General features: G+C 35.8%; 1 long non-coding RNA gene across 1 annotated transcript in view; it reads right to left on the reverse strand.

The window, feature by feature from the left end:
• LOC138175729 (uncharacterized) overlaps positions 1-22,980 on the reverse strand; it is a 44,746-nt gene extending 21,766 nt beyond the window's left edge. The window contains exons 1-2 of the long non-coding RNA XR_011172071.1: positions 22,764-22,980; positions 5,057-5,172 (exon numbers count right to left, since the gene is read on the reverse strand). This is a non-coding gene — a long non-coding RNA (uncharacterized lncRNA). The remainder of the gene's footprint in view (positions 1-5,056; positions 5,173-22,763) is intronic.
• Between the last annotated feature and the right edge of the window lie 860 nt (positions 22,981-23,840).

Raw genomic sequence — 23,840 nt, forward strand, 5'->3', positions numbered from 1 at the left:
TTAAATCCAATTCATAAGCAAATCAAGACATCATCCTGTGGTGTCACTGGCCCTCTTCAAAAATGAAGGATGAACATCTACTACAACACTGTCATCTGACTACTTCCAAAGAATTTCAATTTACCTGCCACAAACAGACAAAAAGGTAGTAGAAGGAATAGAGTTAGCTTCTTAAATTTCATCATGGTTCAGTGCCTCATTTTTATGAAGACCATCCTGACTTATTTTAGAGGATATACCGATGCATGCTAATTTTCTTAGCTTACCAATGCTGTGTTAGTTTATCACTTTCTGAAAAGAAGAAATTCTTTGCGAGAAAATGTAATGCTGAGTGTCTTGGGCCACTTGAAATATTTAAAAGAGGATGATTCTATTACTGTGTATAATTGGTAGAAACTTGGTTCTCTCCAGATCACAAAACTAACAAAAAGCAGTTATTCCTATATGTCTGGAGGACAGAATTCAATTAGTAGAGTTATTTTCCCTAAAAATCTTTGAATGATCTTAGATCCCATGCTACCCTTACATGAATATGTCGAAAGGAAAAATGGACTTGATAATAGATGGAACCCAGTTTACCGCTGGAATGGAGTAATGGTATAGGTATGTAGCAATAAGCACACTGTATCGATAATAGGCTACATTCAGAACCTGAACAAAATGTCTGGTGGAAAACAAATTTCCTAATTAAGTCGTTAGAAAAATGAGTTTTGCAGAGAATTGTGGAGGTAAGGATGTGAACCATCAAAGCAGGCATCTCCATATTTCAAAGGTTTGGGATGTCATTATGATTCAATGTACAAAATGTACTGATAAAAGAATTCTAGGGTGTATTTTTTTTAAAACTTCATAAAGAATTTTTTAAAAAAAGGTAACATTGATTGAGTCATGTGCACCAACCACTTTAAAGAAAATAAACCACAGTACCATGTGAGCTATTTCAGACCTCCACATTTAATTAAAAGGAGTAAATCACTGTTTTAAGATATCTTAAAATGTGAATTATGAAAATAATCAAAGGGAAATCACTTCTCTTGACAACCAGTTATTATAAAGATGGATTCAATGGGTGTAATTCTTATGTTGAAATGAAAAATGGACTTGACATTAGATGGAACCCAGTGTACCTCTGGAATGGAATGAAGGTGTATGTATGGCACTATGGGCACTGGACAGAGTATATCAATTCCCTAATTGTTCAACCCTTTAAAAGGAGAAAAGCTGTAGCATACCCTCAATGGGCTGATCTCTGAGGTGTTAGTAGTACTTCACTATTATATTTGCTATTACACTGTTGCCTACTTTCTCAGGATTGAATGACAATTGATACCTAGTAAGGTTATTTTAAAAGTTTTGCACCAAATGGCATTTTCTCTAATCAAGTTATCCTGATTTCAGTCTCTTGACTGTGCACATTCTAGAGCTATTTAGGTAACACTATGACAATTCTGTTCAGAAATACATTATTTAAATTAGTTCGGGCTGATTCTCAAGTTATAGGCATACTCCAAAATGATGGCTTACTAAGACTAAATTGAATAGGTTTGTTAAGTTTGATACAGAAGGCCTATCCATACATACATGAATTTGGGCAATGAATGTTACAATAAAAACTAACATTAATCTTTCATTCTTGATTATCAAAGAGATTGTGCTTTGAATTAATCCTAGTACAAGAAATTACTGTCTCATTTTGTACGACAGTATACAGAGTAAATCTCAATATTAAGTGAATACCTATTCATAACCCAAAGTAAATAAAAATAACACCTTCATCTAATCTATGCCCTGCCTTCTTCTAATCAGTCTCTTATCGCATAACTTCCTACATCTTTATTTATTCTCTTTAATCCAATAAAATATTGTTTTACTTGGCTTTTCATTTCTTTTTCTCACTCTTGTGTACACAAGAAAGTCCATTAAACTTGAAATCAGAAGAAAAGGCTGCAGATTCATCTTCTGACACTTGCTAGCCATGTAACTTTACACAGGCTCTTAATATCTCAGAGTTTCAGTTTCTTCATCTGTAAAGTGAGACTAATATTTACCCTGCCTATCCCACAGAGGTAAACGTTGCTAATATATTCTTTGTCATGATATTCTTGTCATAACACCTTCTATGCTGGACCTCAATTTGCCACCGAGAATTTCATGAGGAACAAAAGATGTTTGTTTTTCAGGTATTTGGTCTCATCTTTGTCTGCATGTCTTCTCATTCTAACAGAGAAGGAAAGTAAATTGTCCTGACATGATTTCTTATTCACAAGATCATGTCTGAAGCATGAATCCTCTTAATGACTTTATATGTCTTTCTTCTCTTTAGCTTCCCAAGTGAAAATGTGATTTCAAAAATATTAATGAATCACATTGGACATATACCATTTCCCCATAGTACATGAAATGTAAGCACAAAAAGGGTCACTCACTCTCCCCATATCAGAGATAAGGAACTTAAGCAAACAAATGAGGATCAAAATTCTACCAAAAGCTGTAAGGGAGCCAATCTTCTCTATGCAATCTTTCAATTTCTCCTACATCCCAAGATGTTGAAAGAATGGGCAGGTGTGTTTTCTGAACCACTCTCCATGATATTTGAAAGACTGTCGAGAATGGTAGAAGCATTATAGACTAAAGAGGAGAAAACGTCCTGATTTAAAAGAGAGAGAGAATGGGATCTACAAATGACAGACCAGTGAACTTGACTTTGATTCCTGAACAAAATTTCTTAAATGTAGTTTTACATTTTACATATTTAAATGTAAAATTAAAGAGATCGAAGCATACTTATAGAAAAGACAACAGCAGTCATGAAGAAATAGAGTTTCATAAAGTTATGAAGCTTATGCCAGATGAAGCTCATTTCCCTTTCTACGAATACACAAATGGTAGATCAGAGAAATTCTATCAATACAAATAATCTAAATATCAACAAAGCATCTGACAAAGTCCCTCCTACTAGTCATGGGGGGAAATGGAGTGGTGGACACTAGCACTGGTGGTGCTTCATTTAGAGTCCTAATGACAAACTCAGAAGCAGAGGAATGGCCAAATACCCAAAGTAATCATTCTTGGTTTGATGCTAGAAAGAGACTTTGAGTTCCCTCAAGTTCCATCCTTTGCCCCATGTACCTCAGTATTTTTGTCATTCACTTAGGTGGAGGCATCAGTGACATGCTTAACAAATTTGTGCATTGCAGAACCTGGGAGAGAGAGCTGGGATACAGAATAGATGACAGAATAGGCATCCAAAGGTATTTACAGCCTAGAATGGTGAGCCCAATCTAATAACTGAACATTTAAAAGGGATATCTTATGTGTTGATACTGAGTTCAAAATCAGCTTCATAATTACAAAATAGGGGGGTTGTGACTAAAGAGTGACTGATCCAGAGGTTTTAGTAGGTTGTAATATCATTATGAGTCACCAGTGAAGCATGACAGCCAGAAAAGCTAATGCAATATCAGGCTGCACTAGGAGACACAGAGTACCAAGGACTACTAAGGTGATAGTTCTCTTGTACTATGCTACCATCGGAAGGATGGAGCTCAGGTGTCACATTAGAGGAAGGACATTGATGAGCTGGAGAAGGTCCTTAGCAGGACAACCAGGGTGGGGAAAGGACCTGAGGACCTTGCCATGTGAGGACCAGTTCAGTCAACTGAGGAAGCCTGGCAAAGATTTAAGGGGTACATGAAAGGTGTTGTCAGGTATTTAAAGGGCTGTCATATGGAAGAGAGAGATGACATTTGGTTTTGGTTTTTTGGCACCAGAGGTCATAACAAGAAAAATTAAGTAGGAGAAAACTTCTCAGAAGGTAGTTCCATCTAAAATATGGCATTTTGGATAGACAGCTGACCTAAGAGGCAAAAAGACTTGGGTTTAAGTTTAAGTTCATGCATACAGGCACCGCATCTTGCATTGAGCAAGTTATCAACTCCTCAATTCACTGGGCAAGTCTATTGCAGAGAAGGTAATGACATCTTTTAGTAGAGGGAGTCTCCTCACCAGGGGGCTGCCTATATTACTGAAAACATTGGCCTGGTGTCTATCCCCAAAATTAGACTCGATGGTTTCAAATTCTTGCAACTCTTAGGATCTGAGACAATTTCAATTAGATTCCAGCTGCTACTCTGTTTTATATAAACATAGAATATAAAGGGAAGAAATTATCTAGGTTACCTCTCATTTTATGAATGAGGAAACAGAGCTGAAGGAGGAGAAGCATGGTAGTGGGAATAATATCAGATTAGGAGGATGAAGACCTGGTTTTTAGCCCTGGATCTGCTACTAACTTGCTGTATTACTTTTGTTAGCTTACATAATGCCTCTGGGACTCATTTGTAAAATGAGGGGAGTGAGACTGGATGAAAGGTAGCTTTAAAAGCAGTGACTTACTCTAGGTCACATATAATAATAGCAAAGCTCAGAATAAAACCCCCAAATTCCTAATTTCTTTTCTATTACCTTTTCCAAAATGCTACATATCTTCTTTTCCACACATACAAAACAACTCAGATTAATTCCATTCACTCTCTCATTCTGTCCCTACTTATACTATTCCTGTCTCCTTTCTACTTCAGTGAAGTTATCCCTCCTATTTCTGACCTCTAATGTGCTCCCTCCCACAAAAGGGCTCCAGCTTTGGGCTCACACAAACTGGATTCAGGTCCGGGGAGCCTGATCCTGAAGAGGCAATTTAATGCTTTTTTCCCTTTCTATTTTCTGGCTACTTATGCCTCTACCCCAGGGATTCAAGAAGTTATGGGGAAAATCTCTACAACAATGCTTGTATATGGCTCATTTTTAGGGTCTTTCCTAAAAGCAATTAACAAAGTCCCTTCTAGAAAAGATACTCAGTATATGAAGTAGATATGTATAAAACAGCTATTTCTTTTCTCCAACACACACACACACACACACACACAATGTTTAAAATATGTGTACTTTAAGAATATTTAAAACATAAAACAATACGTTATTGCATCTGTTATACTTTCCTGAGAGGGAAAGTCTACTTTGTCTTGTGGAAGAGAAAAAAGATAATTTCACTTCAAACCTGATTCCCTGTTATAAGTTCCTTCTGGCCTTCCAGGACAAACATGGTTTGTGCTTTCTCAGGTCTTCCAGATGCAGCATCATCCTAATGGTGCCATTCTTCTCTCCTGTGAAGCCCTGTATTAATGGAAGTAGGATGCACCAAATTAGCAGTCCAGGAATTCTCAAACTCCATAGGTAACCATCAAGATAGGAAAGGTTCATCCCTCAGAATTACTATTTGACCATCTTGCATTATGCCCAAGGAACCAAGACCCAGAGAGGGAAAGTGACCTGCTGAATTTCTCAAAGGTCACATATGGAAGAGCACAAACTACAGGCTTTTGATTCCAGACTCAGCGTCCTTTCTACTACCCCATGTTAACTCTCCCTGTCTCGGAACATTGAGCAAAAGGATAAATTGGATCTTGGAAATAGACTTAAGGTAGGAACAAAGTCTTGGATGACTTCTCTGAGGGTAAGAAAGTATTTTGTAGAACTTAAAAAAGAAAACCTACCAAAAGTGTGATGTGAAAAATAACCCAGAGCAATCCTGGCAACCAAAATGAAAGCCAGCTTCTCTGATCACTGGAGACAAGATGCATTTAAAATGTTAACTAAAAGGATTAAAAGTTAGGAACTACATTTTTCTAGGGAATGTATGTTCCAACTGCTAAAGCATTGAAAATCGTATTATTCTAGAAAAGCCAAAATAAGGACAAGATACAAAAATCATAGTAATAGGGGATGATGGGAAGACTGCAGGTTTGGATATGCCAATGTTTACAGTTAATGTGTATTTCTTAAAAATGCTTATCTTTTTTATTCACATTAGACACCTGAGCCTCTATACTAATGGAAAATATGAAACCTTGTTTGTTAGAATCAATTTAGAACTGGAATTGAGAAGCCCCTGTGTCTTGTCTTTTCTATGTAAGAGACTTGTGAACTGGTATGTGATAAAAGTAAATGGACAGTCCTTGCACACGAGGAGCTCACTCTAACACTTAATAGAATCTGTAATCACATCAATATTTACATTCCCTCCACTGATACAGATTTCAACCAATCAATGTCTGACCATTCGGTCAGATGTCTTCACATAAATTAACCACATGATGTCCAACCATGGACCTATGCCCCTTCTTTGTTTTCTTGCTTACATAATGAAGATTGCATGGAGCACATGTGCTGTCTCATAACTGGTTTTGGTTTTTGCTCTTATAACATAACCAGTCTATCTTTTTGATTATACATTGCTTGATGATATGCTTGACTCTGGCTCATCTCCATAGTTTCTTGCTGATTATGGGCTACAGCCTGTTTGCACCCATCACGTGCCTAATTCATTGAGTAATATTCAATTTTAATTCTCCAGTGCATGTAGCATTACATATGATAGAGAATATAGGAAAGTAGTGAAGTACAATGCATCCAGCATCAAAGGAATTTAAATCTTGTTTCTGTAACTTATTTCATGTCTACTCATGGGTGAGGTACATAATGTCTCTGTACTTCAGTTTCCTCATCTCTGCAATGAGGGGGTTGGACCTCTTAGGTTTCTTCCAAGACTAACTGTATGGTCTTATTAACAGTATCAACAGAATATTTGTCTTTTTTAATGGGGTCTTTAAAAGAGGATTACAGTTTCCCATAGGCAAGATAATGTGCCGTTCTTACTTGATTAAACCATGGGCTCAATTTCTCCATTTTTAGCATCAGCATAAGACACACAAACTATCCTTAATCACTCTGGGAAGGGCTAATGAACCTGGTGTTAAACATTCAGGGATCAGTTCTCTATAGGTTGTCTATATAACAGTATGTCATAAATGGACACTAGGCATTCTTAATCTATTTGGTTTTTCCTGTATGGATAGTTAGGCCAGACTCATCCGAGTGGTTATTGTTCTCATCCAGGAAACTCTACAGTGTTCTGGGCCTTAACACAACTAGCATAGCATTCATAAACAGCAGATCTATGGAATCCTGTAACCCAAAGGAAATCCCCCTTCAGTTTGGATTCTGTATTATATCACCTTGACAATAGCAAACATTTTTGCCAACAAAGATCCCATCATTTTATGCCCCATCTTATTCTACTCATCAGAGGGTCACCAACAAGGCTATTCTATTATCATACCTAATGTGAAATCTTCCATAATACTGACACATGCCTGGAAGTTATCTTGTTAGAAAGAAGCCTTTAAAGATGTTTTTTTAAAGACATGTAAAGAAGCAAAAGCTTTTTTAAATAGTCAACGATAAGCACGATAAGTTCATATGTTATCTCTATATTTCAGGCAATGATGGGACAATAAATATGTGGTCTGTTGTAGAATATGATTTGCAAAAGCCTCCTTATTCCCTACTAACACTCTTATTAAGGATAACCTAAATATATGTTTATTCTATTCTTTTAACTATTTTATATAGATGGGAAAGTAGTCAAATGGATTGCTAGTTGTTGATGTTTTCTCAGTTGCCTTTTTAAAATTAATAAGTTTTGAGAATTGGTCATTTTTTTATATTTTCCATTTAAATAATAATAATGATGATGATAAATATCCAGTATTTATATAGGATTTTAGGGTTTGTAAAGTATTTTACCTATGTTATCTCATTTAATTTGAATTGAATTTCCCTAACCCTTCATTTTCTTCAGCAGATGATGATGGGTAAGGCTCCAATTTTCATGGTGGTCTTTTTGCAAATATAGCTAGTTTTAATTGGTGAGAATAATGAGTCCCACAAAGTGATCCCATGTATTTAAATTCACACTGTTTAAAATTATAATTATGCAAAAATGATAGCTGGTTCCAATGGAAATGTGCAGTGTGAATTTGAATAATGGGACTATTCAGGGAATTTGTTATTTGTACTTATTGGGACCTGGCTGTAGAAAAAACCAAATGTCCAATAAAATGGTGTTTCTTACTGGGTTTTCTTTTTATGTATGCCAAAACCAACTGATTTATTTGCTTCTTCAAGGAGAACCTGTTAGCTATCCTTCCATTTAAGTAGATGAGGACTATACAGAACTGAGGGCCATCTTGCATTTTCCCTTGTTGCATGAGTTGTCATAACTGAAGAATCCATCACTAAGTGACCAGTCAACTAATAGCAATCCTCTCCAGTTTTAGGAAGCAGACTCACTCTGTTTCTTGGAATTTACTCAAACCCTTTCCAATATAATAGAACCTGAAAAGTTTCCACTCCACTAACATAGCCTCCGATCATGTTAATTGATATTTTATGGGAGAGGATCTTAGCTCCTTCCATGCTATGGTTTTCAAAGTACTGAGGATATCAATCGTTACTTTTTCTTTCTTTGGATCTGTGTGTATATATATTCTACCATTTCTTTTTTTTTAATTGGTCTTTATTAATTTGTTTGTTTACTTTTAGTTTACAAGATTCAGTTCCACAATTCCTTGAGTTTCAAATTGTCTCCCCCTCTCTCCCCTCCCCACCCCATGGTGGCATACAATCAGGTATAAGATCTGCAAATACTTTCACATTAGACATTAGTCAGATTATAAAGAAGGATTGTATCAGATGGAATGAACAATGGGAAAGAGGAAACAAAACCAAACAAGAAAAAGAAAAACAGCAGGTTATTCTACCATTTCTTGCCTCTCCAGATTATGAATTTTAAGTGTTGTGTTTATTGTTGTTTTTTGTTTTAGAGTCAGAAGTGAGATTAGAAATCATCTGATCCAACTTTCTCATTTTATAGATAATTATGAGGTTAAATGACTTGCCAAAATGTATACAGGTAGTAAATGTCAGAGAAAGGATTAAAACCCTTCTCTCTGTTTCTATGTAGTGGAAATAGAATTGGACTTAAAAGATCTGAGTTCAATATCTGACTCCACCACTTAGTATGTGTGTGGCCTTGGGAAAGACACATAATCTCTCTGAGCCTCAGTTTTCTCATCTGAAAAATGGGAATTAAATTATTTGTAATTTATACCTTACAAAGTTATAATGAAGGTCAAATGAAAGTAATATATTTAAAACTCTTAGTAACCATAAAGTGCTATCCAAGATAGATTCTATCTTAACTCAAATGGTCTAGAAAGTGGTGAACATATCCTTTTTGAATCATCCAGTTCACAAGGGCTCCTCTAGCCCAGAGGTGTATGTGTGGGATCAGGGGGAGAGACCAAGGTGCTTGCTTCAACCTCCCCAAGACTCCTCAAGGTCTTGTCCGCATCTTCTACCACTAAGCTCTTGGCTACTCAAATATCAGATTCCAACTAGCTTAGCGTGTTTATATGAGCCCTATATAATGTGATCAAATTTCTCAAGCGGATTTCCTGTACCATGCATTTCTCTTATGAGTGATGTCTAAGTCATGTTCATCACACCCAATTCATGCCTCTGATGGGAATGATTGCATATTCTCCACTGAATAACACATCAGGACCCAGCATTTGTCACTTACATACTTTCATTGGGGGTTGGGGTAGTTTGGTCAACTTACCCATTTGTTCTCCATTTTTATAATAGTTTCTACAAGTTTTCTCATTAGTAATAATAAAGGAGCTACTCATTTGAATTGAAGAAATGAGGAGATAAATATTTCACATTCACTTATTCTAGGAAATGGAATGCTTTTTGTTTTTTCTTGCCTTTTGTAAGATAAGGATTATTAGACATTTAAATATGGTATCAAAGCTATATATTGACTCTACTCAATGCCAACTACAATGATAGAGGGATGATAAACTCAAGATGAATAATGAAACAGATTTTTTTATATGTCCCATGTAGAAGCATTTTATTGACTATGTACATATATTTATATATACATACATATTGTTATAGGAATGGGAATTTAAGATCTTCCCTGCCCCTAGGCCCTTTGATAGGCTTAAGTGCACCTGGAGCCTGTGGAGGGAGGCTTGTTTTTCAGGAATGCCCACACCTTAGTGCTTTGTGATTGGGCAGTGGGTCAAAGGGGTTGTGACGTTCTCTGAGCCAGGAGAAGGCTATATAATCCCTGATGTGAGACTTTGTTTTGGAGCTCACTTTGAGAAGCATTGTGCGATTTGACCAGACAAGACTCTGGGTAGCCTTAGATCCCCCCGGCTTTGAAAACCTAGATGTTGTTGCTTCCCTCTCTGGTAACTGACTAGGTATGGATTTAATGGTCAGACAGTTGGAGGTCTGTCTACTTGATCTATTTCTCTGTCTGCTTGTAACTTCTGCTTGTAACTTGTTTATATTCTCTGAAGTTCAGGGTGCTGACCTTTTTCCCCTGAACTAGGTAAATGATATGTTTGATTGATTAAAGCAAGATTGGTAATCCACTTTGAGTTGTTTTCCTTTAGAAAAGCAGACTTAAGAACCTGTATTTGTAGCCACCCTGGGGATGCTGGGGTGCTTGCTGCAACACACACACATGTGTGCATGTTTGAATATATATATATATATATGTATGTATATATGTTTGTTAAAAGGTTTTATTCTTTCCTTTTTTTAATAGTGGAGAGTCAGGTAGGACAGAAAATAAATAATTATTATTGGGGGGAAAGGAATATCTAAATAAATATACACATACACACACACACATATATATAAAGGCATGTCAAATATAGATTATCACTGCACTAAGACTTCTGGGACATTATATATATGTGTACACACATAAATATGTAGGTATGTGAATACATATACACACATATATATATATTCATATACTGTCTTATAGATCTTCAAGCATGTCTGAGATGATTTTTACTATAATCCCATATGGGAAGAAGAAACAAAAAGATTTGAAATGTTGTGATAACATAAAGATATAAATTTGGTAGGTTGACAGTCTCCTTTCTACAAATACATTCACTATAAGTCAAGTCAATTCAACAAGCACTTAATACGCACCTACTATGCAGCAAACATTATGCTAAAAGCAGGAGATAAAAAAATAGAAGGGAGCAAAAGTGGCTCCTGCCCTCAAAGATCTCCTGATCTAATGAATGTGAGGTGGAGGAAAAAGACAACATGCAAATAACCATGTATGAATGAGATGTATATAGATATATCTATATGTACATGTTAATATCCTTTGTATTGATATAATTTTCTATATATTTCTTTATATATTATATATGACAAATTGAAGATAAACATAGATGGAAGACATTAATATTAAGAATGACTGGGGAAGACTTTATACACATGTTAAGTACTCAAAAAATGTTTATTGACTGATTGACCAAAAGGCTTCTCAGAGAACATAGGACTTTATCTGAAATTTGAAAGAAACCAGGACAGTTAAGATGCTGAAGAGTAGAAGGAAAGCATTCCAGGCATGGAGGGCATGTTGCCAGTGGAAATGCAGAGTCTGAAACAAGTAAAGAAAAAAGAACAGAACTTAACTTAGAATTCTTGGGTCTTCTTGCTAGGGAATTCAATGGAAATAAATAGTCTTTACAAAAATAATCTACTCCTGTGACTGGTGTTATTAAACTTTTTATGTCATGGAGCCCTTTAGCAATCTGCTGAAGCCCCTGAACGCTTTCTCAGAATGGTGTTTTTAAATGCACCTAACAAAATACATAGAATTACAAAAGAAATCAGCTATATTGAAATAGTTATAAAATACATTTTTTAAGTTCATGGAACCCAAATTAAGAAAATTTGTTCTAGGAAAAAAAAATTAAATCTAGTGAAATCTAAGCCAAGTAAGATATTCCAAGATAGGAATTATCACTAGCATTATGAAAACCATCATTATTATTAACATACTCAGTGTATCCTAAAGTATAGTGTATCCTAGGAATTCACAGACTGACCATGAGTTGTTTGCAGAATTTTACAGTTGAAAGAGAAAGACAAGGATCAGATGAGTCTAACTAAGCCTGTCATTTTACAAACTAAGACCCAGAAAAAATTAAATGGCCTACTAGGAATCAAATAACTAGTACTGGATGAGGGAGTGTTATTCCAAATCCAACAGGGTTAACACATATCAAATTCACTAGTTTAACCTATGTGAGACAGAATTTTCATGATTATGAAATGAAGAACTAACTTAGAAATGTCTTTCAAGTTGTCCTAGAAATGAACACTATTAATGAAAGGACATCATAGAAAGATCAATTGAGACTTCCACTAAGAACAATCTCCCAATAATTAGAGCTATCCAAAAATAAAACAGACTGCTTCAGGTGACAATGGGCCTTCAAATGAAAGATGAACATGCTGGATAAATTTGAAGGCCAGATTTCTACTCTAGTCCAGGTAGCATGTGATTATGTCTGAGGTCCTTTCTATCTCTGAAATTCTGTGATTCCAAATGTTGAATATATGAATAAAACCACTATTGAGAGAATTTCAATTCAAAGGATTAGAGCTACTTTTCCATAATTTCCCTATTGTGTTTAATTTATAAAACAATTTAATGGCTTCATTCATTGCTATTGCAGGAGGTTATATCTTACCAGAAAAAAATATCCATTTTCAAAACACATTCATCATTCAGCATAAAGGATTTATTCAGAAATATATTATGAAAAATGGAGATGGCCAAACATGTAGTGACAGTAAGTAATATATTCCATACCATACAATAGCACATGTGCTCCACTGAGATCCACGTGATGTCAAAAGAGCTAACAGAGGGTGCCCATAAAACAGCAACAAACCTTGCACAGGACAGAAAGGTCAGGTTACAGTCTGCAGCATTATAAAGAGAACCCACATCAATTAAATCACAGGGTGATTGAACTATCAATGTCAATCAACTGTTATTGAAGTGTAGTATCATTCTCAATAATCAACATTTATCTCTATGAGCATTCAAAAGTGTATAGCATTTTAGAAGTCCTTTTCTACCTCCAAATAGCAATTTTGTTAGAAATCTATAAAGGTTTTCAATAAGGGACAATATTGACCAGGGTTTGAAAAATTCAACCACCATAACTGAATACTTGACAAAACTAAATTACCTTTCCTCTTCCAACTGAGAAAAAATTACATAGGAAACATTCAGTACTGTTTACATGGGAAAGAGCCTTTCATAAAACTGATAAGTCAATCGATCAAAAGCCTTACAAACAAAACATCTTTTGTAGAAGTTCACTGCTTCTTCATTTAACATCTAAGTTACAAATTATCCTTGGGAAAACTCAAGGTTAGAAAATATGTAAGCACATGTATGTGTGTGTACGTGTGTGTACCTGTGTACGTGCATGCGTGTGTGTATGTGTGTGTATCGTGGTATATTCAGCAAAAAATCCCCAACAGAAGATCATTCTCAGTATTTGACCTCAAAATACCTTGAATAAATTAGTTTTACACAGCAGTTCCAGGAATACCACAAGCATGTTCTTGTTGGCAACATTTCTGTCAGAAACTATCAAGGAGAGACGAGCCAGGTCGACAGAAGCTCTCTAGAGGAAAACTGCTTAAGTTAATACGAATCTTTACGCCCAAGCTAGAAACAGCAGTGCTTTAGATAAAAGCTCCCAGTAATATAAATATCTTGAGTCAGTTAGATGCCCAAGAAAAACCTTTCATAAATCAAAGTCTTCAAGTGGAGACCCTCACTATTTGTGAGAACCAGAAGTTTGGACAATATGAACAAGAAAAAGCTCCCAAAGATGTAGTAGCAGTTTATGTGGGTAAAACATTCCTCACCAGAATATTTTAACTCAAAGGTAGGATGTGTGAGACAAACAGGGCAATCACTGTATTTAGCAACAATCATGCATTCATCTTTTTTTTTTCCCCAGAAATTGATGTGTGTGATTTGCATTCAAAGAAATCTGAATCCACAGTAGATTCCTTGGTCACTTTTTTTCCCTAGCTATAAAGTTCCATATTGGGCAAAGATTTCCATTTTATAACTGACTGAATAATCCTTATTCAAGAAAATCACATTTCTGCATTTGGCCTATATAGTTGATATCATTTTGTTGTTGTTGCTGTTCAGTCATTTCTCACTCTTCACGACCCCATGGACCATTGCACTATCCCCCTTTATCCTCCACTATCTCTTGAAGTCTGTAGAAGTTCATCTTCATTGTTTTCATGACCCATCCATATCATCCTCTGACTTCCCCTTCTCCTTTTGCCTTCAATTTTTCCCAGCATCAGAGTGATCTTTTAGAATGAGTCCTGTCTTCTCATCATACAAATTATTTAAGCTTCAGTCTCAGTATTTGACCTTTCAGTGAATAGCCTGAATTAATTTCTTTCAATATTGACTAATTTGCTTGCTGTCCGGGGACTCTCAAAAGTCTTCTCCGATACCACAATTCAAAAGCATCGATTCTGTGGTCCTCAGCCTTGCTTAGAATGCAACCCTTACAGACAAACATTGCTACTAGAAAAACAATGGTTTTGACTTTACAGACCTTTGTCAGCAATATGATATCTCTATTTTTAAAATGCTGTTGATATTTGCTATAGCCTTCCTTCCAAAGAACAAGTATCTTTTAATTTCATGGCTGCAGTTGCTGTCTGAAGTGATCTTTGAGCCCAAGAATATAAAATCTGACACTTATTCCATTTCTTCTCCCTCTGCTTGCCAGGAACTGATGGAACAAGTTACCGAGATCTTATTTTTTTGTTAAGCTTCAAGCCAGCTTTTACACTCTCCTCTTTTACCCTCATCAAGAGGCTTCTTCACTTTCTGCCATTAGAGTGGTATCAATCTGCATATCTGAGATTGTTGACATTTCTCCCAGCAACCTTAATTCTGTTTTTTAATTCATCCAGCCTGGCACTTCACATAATATATTCTACATATAAGTTAAATAAATAAGGTGACAATATACAACCTTGTTGTACTCCTTTTTCAATCTTGAACCAATCAGTTCTTCCATGTTTGGTTCTTACTTCTGCTTCTTGATCTGAATACAGGTTCCTCAGAAGACAAGTAAGATGATCTGGTACTCCCATCTTTTTGAGGACTTGCTTCATATTGTTGTCTAAGGCTTTAGTGTAGTCAATGAAGCAAAAGTAGATGCTTTTCTGGAACTCCCTTGTTTTCTCCATAATCCAATGAATGTTGGCAATTTGGTCTCTAGTTCCTTTGCCTCTTCAAAAATCAGCCTGCTCTTCTGATAATTCTCAGTTCACATATTGCTAAAGTCTAGCTTTCAGAATTGTAAGCATAACCCTGCTAGAATGTGAAATGAGCAGAATCATTCAGTAATTTTAATATTTCTTGACAATATCCTTCTTTAGGATTGAGACATAAACTGATCTTTTCCAATCCAATGACCACTGGAGAGTTTTCCAAATTTGTCAGTATACTGAGTACAGCACTTTATAGCATCATCTTTTAGGATTTTAAATAGATCATCCAGAATTCCATCATCTTCACTAGCCTTACTCTTTGTAATGCTTCCTAAGGCCCAGTTGACTTCATTCCCCAAGATGTCTGGCTCTAGATCAGTAACCACACCATTGGCGTGATTTTAAGACCTTGGTGATTTTAAGATCTTTCTTCTATACTTCGTTTTTGTATTCTTGCCACCTCTTCTTAATCTCTTCTACTTCTGTTAAATCCCTACCATTTTTGTCTTTTGTTATGACCATTTTTACATGATATGTTCCCTTGATATCTATAATTTTCTTAAAGGGATATCTTATCTTTCCTATTCTATTATTTTCTTCTATTTTTATGTTACTCATTTAAGAAAACCTTTTTTCTCTCCTTGCTATTCTCTGGAATTCTGAATTCAGGTGGATATATCTTTACCTTTCTCCTTTACTTTTAGCTTTTCTTCTTTCTTCAGCTATTTATAAAACCTCATCAGAAAGCCATTTTGCTATCTTGATCTTCTTTTTATTTGGAATGTTTTTGTTGCTGCCTCCTGTACAATATTGTGAACCCCTACCCATAGTTCTTCAGGCACTCTATCTACCAGATCTAATCCCTTAGATCTATTAAACACTTACACTTCATATTCATAAGGGATACTAATTAGGTCATACCTTTATAGTCTGATGATTTCCCCTACTTTCTTCAATTTAAGTCTAAATTTTGCAATAAGAAGCTCATGATCTGAGGCACAGTCATTTCCAGGTCTTGTTTTAGCTGTCTAGAGCTTCTCCACTTTTGCTGCACAGCATGTAATCTCTGACTCCTGTATTAACCATCTGATGATGTCCACGTGTACAGTCACTTTTTGGGTAGGTGAAAAAAGAGTGTTTGCTATGACCAGTGAGTTATCTTGAGAAAACTCTCTTCAAATGTTTGTTTGTGTTTTTTTGAGTTTATACTGGTTGGTATCTTTTAGTGGACTTATAATGGCTTACCTCCTAGATTATGGAAGCATTAAAATAGCTCTGCTGGCCATGGATAAGGCCTATTAGAATTATCCCTCTAAACTGAGAGGAAAATGAGATTGTCTCCTAATTTGAGTTGTATGTCCCTGCAGGAATAAGTACAGTCTGTGGGAATTTAATCACTAAACTATTTTGAAAACAGAAGTTGAGTGATAGTGGTAGAAAAGCTTTATGCCATTTGAAACTACAATTTCAAAATACTCATGAAAATAATTTTTGTTAGCCTATCCCTAATTGTTTGGAGCACTTGAGTCTTAAGACATTCCAAACTCTTAATGCCTTGGTATTTGTATCTCAGTTAATGGCCTTGAGTTGGCCTCAATGTCAGGGAAACAGTAAAGAAAATCCAGGTGCATTGGCTGATACATTCCTATCTTTACTTCTTTTTTCTTCTATAATCTCTACTACTTGTTAATTCTTCATGTAATAAACACCTTTCTCCCCCACCTCACCCCCCAGAAACATAGAAGAGATTCAGCATAAAGTTTTTATGGTATTCAACCATCTGAGGCTTTGACAAATGAAGGTTTTTGCTTACTATAGTGCCAACAGGAAACCAAATAAAGAAAGAGTTGTTTTAAGAATAAAATTTCAACCTCTGTTCTTCAAGTCAGAGAGAAAACTGAAGCTCAAGTTACAAAATCTCTTTTGCATATTGTTTTTACCAACCCCAAAAGGAAATTTTTATTAACTACTGTTAACTATTTTCATTCTGTCACAAAAGTTCACCAAAGGAGTATTACACTGAGCTCTTACCCTAAGCAGAAATTATTGTTTCCAGTAGAAATAATATTAGACACGTAGGTGTCATGGAAAAGAATATATAAACTTTAGATGGGATGGGAAATCTTATGCCTCTTTTTAAAGTATTATATAATTGGAGACTTCATGAAAATTATCAATGGACTACCCCTCTATGGAATAGATTCTTTTTACAAACATACAGTGCTTTTAGGCAGATTGTAGCACTACACATAGTCATATAAAATCAGAGAGACAAATTAATTTTAGCAGCTATTTTGGGATGGATCACTGAACTTGTAGGCTTCCTCCCCCACCCCAATTCACAATCCAATATTAACTCATAATCTCTTTCATGTGCTTTGGTAATTGTAGTCTTTGAAGACAATCTATGAATATGCATTTGGCCTTTAGGCACTTTAATTGCCATTTCATCCAATTAACAGATAATTAAAAATGCTTCATGTAAGTACCTTTTTTCCCTTCCTTTTATCACCAAAGAATACATAGTGCCAGTAATGATGGAGTGTAGGAAGCATTTCACATCAATAGCAGATCTAACAACATATCAAAAGCAAGCACAATCAATCTCTCTTATTTTCGCTGTTTCTGAGTTGGTTTATTCCTCTTTTTCTTGGATTTAGACTTTATTGTCTGGTGATCTCTTTTCACAATCCATGTTCATAGTATTCAGTAAATACTTCCAAAAGTTTCCTATGTTGCTAAAAAAGAATTTTCTTGTGCTTTGGATTGTTTTTAACAAAACTAAAAACTAAATCACCCATATGGCTAGGTTTTTTTTTTCTTTAATCACCCAACCACACATTCTATTATCATCACTTTCCACACTTACCCTTCCCTCAGCACTGAGCCATAGGGAGCATATTCAACCTGAAAACATGTAGTATACCTGGCTAAAACAGAAGGTTCATATTTTATATATTTTCTTTTAGAATGTTCATTTGCCTCTCATTTCTTACAGATTTTGGAAATGAAAGTCCACACTGCATATTAACCTGTACTACTGAAAAGTAAAACACCAGGCAAATGGCAAAGGAAGTCACATGGCTCTCAATCGATCCACAAACATTTGTTAAATGCCTACTATGTTCTTAGTACTGTGCTAGGTGGTAAGGATACAAATTCAATGAATGAAACAATCATTACTCACAAGGAGCTTACTACACAACTATGGTTCAGTAAAGAATGAACATTCATAAACAAAAGTAACATGGCTCAAACTCTCACCTGATAACCTAAAGAACTGGTATTAGAGATTCCTTTACTAGATATAGAGGAGGTGATGATTGATATTAGCCCAACTTATTTCTTTTTAAATGGTTTCCATAGATAAATGCATTTATTCCTCTAGGCTCTATTCTGGCAGGTGAAACTAAACAGGAGTGAAGTTAAAAGATTATGGCTTGAACTTGGTGTAATCTACCATCAAAACAGAAAATAACTATTAATGTATGAATGATACCCAGATGTGACTCTGTATCATAACTGCCAGGGCCAGCCTCACACAAGGATGGAGTAGGTGGTGACTGACAGAAGGAATATGATTTATGGGCGCTGGAGAAGGCCCCCAGGCCTCCAACTCTTTCTACCCCATTGGGAATCGGCAAGTTAGAGCTTGAAAAGACCTTAGAGATGATATTTTCTAATACCTTCATTTTAAGGTGAGGCAAACAGAAGTGAAGCAATTATGCAGAGCTAGTTATGGTAGAATACATCCCTGTCAAGTGTTTTTGCTTGATGATTTCCACAAAGGAGGTGCACATACCACCAACGGGATAAACAACATTAGTGAGATATTAATTGATCTACTTCACTGTCCTCAGTTCTGGTTCTGAGGTGAATGAGTATGAATAATAAGTCCAGGGCAGTTTAGTGGCAGCTAAAGAGAAGGGACTGTAGTCAGGAGGACCTGAAATCAAAGCCAGCCACGGATACCAGTTGTGTAAACCTGGGCAAGTCACTTAACCCTGTTTGCCTCAGTTTCTTCATCTATAAAAAGAGCTGGAGAAAGAAATGGCAAAGCACACCAGTATCTTTGCCAAGGAAAACCCCAAATGGGGTCACAGAGTTGAACATGAGGGAAATTGCTGAAAAATAATAGTCCTAGGAAATCAACTAAGTTAATTTCTGATTCTTAGAGGCAAGGAGGTGACCAAGTAGATTGATGTTAGATTTGGAGGTGACCAAGTAGAGTGATAGATTTGGAATCAGGAAGATCTGAGTTTGAATTCCTCCTCAGACCCTTAACTTGGCTGTGAGACTCTAGAAAAGTTACTTTATGTCTTTCAGTCTCAATTTCTTTATCTTTTAAATGGAGATTATAATAGCACCTATCTTAGAGAGCTGTTGTAAAGATCAAATGAGGTGATATCTTTAGCATGCTGTGCAAAACTTCAAATGCTATATAAGTGCTAGATATTATTATTAATCCTGGCCAGTATTGAAGGCTAGTTTGAAGTGGGCCATGACTGGTGTTGAGCATAATATTATTTTATACCAAAGTAAAAGGACCAGGAGTCCTTTACAAATGTACCATTCTAAGATAAACAGACTCTTAGCAACTTTTAATACATCATAAGTAAGCTCAAGAAGTTTGAACATAAAAGTCAGTAAGATGTTGTTGATATTAGTTAATGCACTTAATAGAGTCTTTAATTTTTTTTCCCTACAGTTAAGAATAGGGTTCAAATATAATACCTGGGAGAGGTAAGACCAAAAAAATTTATCCTAATGCTAGAAAAAATGACATGAGATTCTTTTCTGGTAGTATATCTTGACACAATAGGAAGCATGTTTACATTGTAAACTTGCAAAGGGGATTAGTGAGAGGAACATTGCCCTGGTGGAAAAAGGGACTCAGAAAGAATAGACTGGAACAGAGAGAATTCACTTATCTCACTTGAAAAGATTGCCTGGGGCAAACTTTTCAGAGTTGTGGGGTCCTATCCATAATGTGAGATTTACAGTATCTTGATCTTGGGAACCTGAAATTTTAAACAATATTTATTTTGATAACTATATAAATATAATTGGTTTCCTCTGTAATCCTATATACTTTGGTGCATTTAAAAATATTCTGAGACTGAGTCCATAGGCTTCACCAGACTACAAAATCATAAAGTCAGTCAGACAATAAATATTTATTAAGCATCTACTACATACCAGGCACTATGCAAAAGACTAGAGATACAAAAAGAATTTAAGGACAATCCTTGCCTTCAAAGATCTTGAAATATATCGGGGAAGACAAAAAGCAAATAAATTTGTACAAACAAGCCATACAGTGGCTAAACAGAAGTTAAATAATAAAGGTAATGCACTAGAATTAAGAGGATTTGGGAAGGGCTTCCTGTAGAAGACAGAAATCTGTTTGGGATTAGAGGAAGCCAGTAGGCAAAGATGAAAAGGAAGAGCATTTCAGGCAAGGGGGATAGTCAGAGAAAATTCCCAGCTCTGAGATGGAATGTCTTGTTCATGAAGCAGTAAGAAGGCCAGTGTTACTAGATCTAAGGCTACGTGGTAAGGAACAAGGTATAAGAAAACTGTAAAGGTAGAAGAGGACTAGGTTATAAAGGACTTTGGAAGTCAAGCTGAGGATTTTGTATTTGATGTTGGAGGTGATAGGTAATCACTGGAGTTTTTTGAGTGGGAATGAAGGAGGAGTGGACCTAGACTTTAGGAAAATCACTTTGAAGTCTGAATAGAAGATAGATTCAAATGGGGAGAGATTTGAGGCAGGCAGATCCACCAGCAGACTATTTCAGTAGTCCAGGAATCAAATTATGAAAACCTCCATAAGAGTGTTGACAGAGTTAGGAGAGAGAAGAAGGCATATTCAAGAGATAGTGCAAAAGTAGAATCAATAGGCCTTGCAATAGATATGGAATACAAGAGGTAAGAGATAGTAAGGAGTCAAAGATAATACCTAGATTGTGAGCTTAATGTACTGGGAGAATGGTGTTACCTTCTACACTAATAAGGAAGTTATAAGGTAAACAATGAGCTCATTATTGGATATGTTGAATTTTAGATGTCTATTAGACATCCTGTTCTAGATGTCTGAAAGATGAAAGTAGTCAAGATGAAAAAATTTATAGCCCCTGTGAGTCTAGACAGAGTGTTCAGTTTATTGTTTCACTACTAATCTGCAACACCTTTCTTTATTATGACCATCAAGCTGGAGGCTAAAATTAGATTCCAAATATCCTTGGCAGATTAATCTTAAACAGAGAAAATGAAGTCTAATAGAGGGGGGAAGCCATTAAGGAAACAAACAGTTTAAATGTGATTCAATTCAACAGCTATTTATTGAGTAGCTTATAGATCCATGGTGATGATATTACTAAAACATCATCATCAAGTCTCAGACTACAGAACTTGAGTAAAAGGTTAAGAGGAGAGGTACTAAGAAGATTCAAGAAAAAGAAATAGAGAGTAGTTAAAAGAGTTAGACTCTTTTACCCAGAGACAAAAAAACAGGGCTAAGTGGAAAGTGACCAAAGAGGTTAACAGAGAGAGACTGAAAGACAGAGAGAGAGAGACAGAGACAGAGAAACAGAGAAAGAGAAAAAGAGAGAGATGGAGGAAAGAGCTCTGGCTTTGGATTGAGAAGAAACTGGTTTTAAGTGTTGGTTCCACTGCAGTTCTCTGATTTGGGGCAAGCAAGCAATCTCAGTGTTAGTTTTCTCATCTTTAAAATATGGTTAATATCACCTGTACTTTCTACTTCACAGGGTTATTGTAAGGATCAAATGAGGTAATGTATATAAAGTACTCTGTAAAGTAAAATGCATGTATATGTATGTACACGTGTGTGGAAATTGCTTCTAAAATGTTATTTAAGTTTTGCCAGAAAGTTTTCCTGAGAGTCTTGGGAATGGTTTAATAAGAATTTCAATAACATCTTCTCTGAAGGCTATCAAAATATGAGAGTTTCATCTCCTGTGGGATGGGTCTAATTTGAAAATTCTACCCAATGATGACCCCTGAATTAAAGAACCATGGTTTTGGTGGTAGATGAGCCCAGGAAGTAACACACAGTCAACTAGTTCTCCCTCTACGTGCCAATTTGAGGAATAAGGTGGCCAATAACATTGGCAAGTGAATTGTACAACCCAGTGAAGTCACTTAGGGCTAGTATGGCATCTGTTATATGTGTCCTCACAAAAGAACATATTCAACAATGAAAGGAAGAGCTTGCCAAGTTTAGTATTCCAAGAACTGCCAAAGTAACTCTGATTCAGTTGGTAATCTTGTTTATGCTTTTAAATTGTATAAATACACCCAGAGGCTCTATAGAAAGTTCCAGATCTTATAAATTGAGGGAAAAATGAATAGCAAGCTGGTAAGCAGTGATTAAGAGACTCTTGTTATTCAAGCATGCTAATTTTTAAGAGAGAACACTATGATCATAAAATTCTGTGAGAATTAGATCACATATAAACAAAAAGGAAGTATTAGGAGAATATTCAAGTTCAGACATTAGTTTATTTTTTATATTTTAATATTGAACCTGTATATATCTGCTCTGTGGCAGATTCAGCAAACATCTATAAATCACTTTACAAAACTTAATAATCTACAGATACTATAGGTGCTACTATTATTCATAGTAAGAAGTTACATGTAGTTCAATAACACAAAGACCTACTTACTATTGGAAGAGATTCCTCAGGTTCAGAAAGTCCATCCAGGTCTTGCAAATAAGGACCATTTCTAAGACTTTCTTTTTTTTTTTTATTAAGCAATCGGGATTAAGTAAATTGCTCAAGGTTACATGGTCAGTTATTTCTGGGTGTGGTGCTGAGTATCTGAGCCCGGATTTGATCCAGGTCATCCCGACACTGGAGCTGGTGCTCTTACTCGCTGTGCTACCTGGACTCCCCATAAGACTTTCTTAACTTCAGAAAAAGTTTCTCAATTACTCTTTCATTTGGAAGTTATCTGCTAGCCTTCTGCCAAACCAAGAATGCTACTGTTCTTGTCATTTGCCCTGCAGCTCTCTTGAAGCTTTATAGAACTCATTTAAAGCACCTAGCCTTTCCAATGAGAAGATAAGGAAAGAGAGCTATAAAGAAATTTAAGTAGTTCTCCCTTAGGCATAGTCAGGACTAAAATTAGCTGTCTGATCAAAAGAAGAATCCTTGAATTGAAGTCTTAGAAGTGGTTTCTCCCACTACAAGATGTTATCATTAAATTTGGAAATGGACTATCTTATAAAGAAAATTCAGATAGAATAAACATGGTAAAAATGATGATAAAAGCAAAGACAAGGAAAAATATATTCTTTAAGCCCTTAGAAAGATGTGATGTCCTCATTATTATAATGCATCCTCTGGGTAGGTTCTGGACGTGTATAGATTTCTGGGATTTGGAGATTTTGCTCATGTCCTTAGGCAAGGAAATATCACATGGTTTGGATTGAGACAAGACTAAAAAGACAGATCACATTCAAGAAGGGGAAAGATCATTTGGAAAGGAATAAAGTAGCAGGACAGCCCCCCTCATCAAGCAGCAGCATGGCCAGTGACATATGCAATTCCCCATCTCTCATTGATACCTCCAGGGAGACCAAAGATGTGAGAACTAAAGCAGCAAACAATGAGGCATAAAATTATATATGTGAGTGTATATCTACACATACATGTTTTAATCATGGGTGCTTCTCATATGGCTTTTATTCTGTTAAGGACTGCATCTGACTCATCTAATCTTATTTCTCATGAATATCT

Source organism: Petaurus breviceps, unplaced genomic scaffold, assembly GCF_028583685.1.
Source record: "Petaurus breviceps papuanus isolate PSGF00001 unplaced genomic scaffold, PetGlider_PUasm1.0 79, whole genome shotgun sequence".
Taxonomy (NCBI): Eukaryota; Metazoa; Chordata; class Mammalia; order Diprotodontia; family Petauridae; genus Petaurus; species Petaurus breviceps.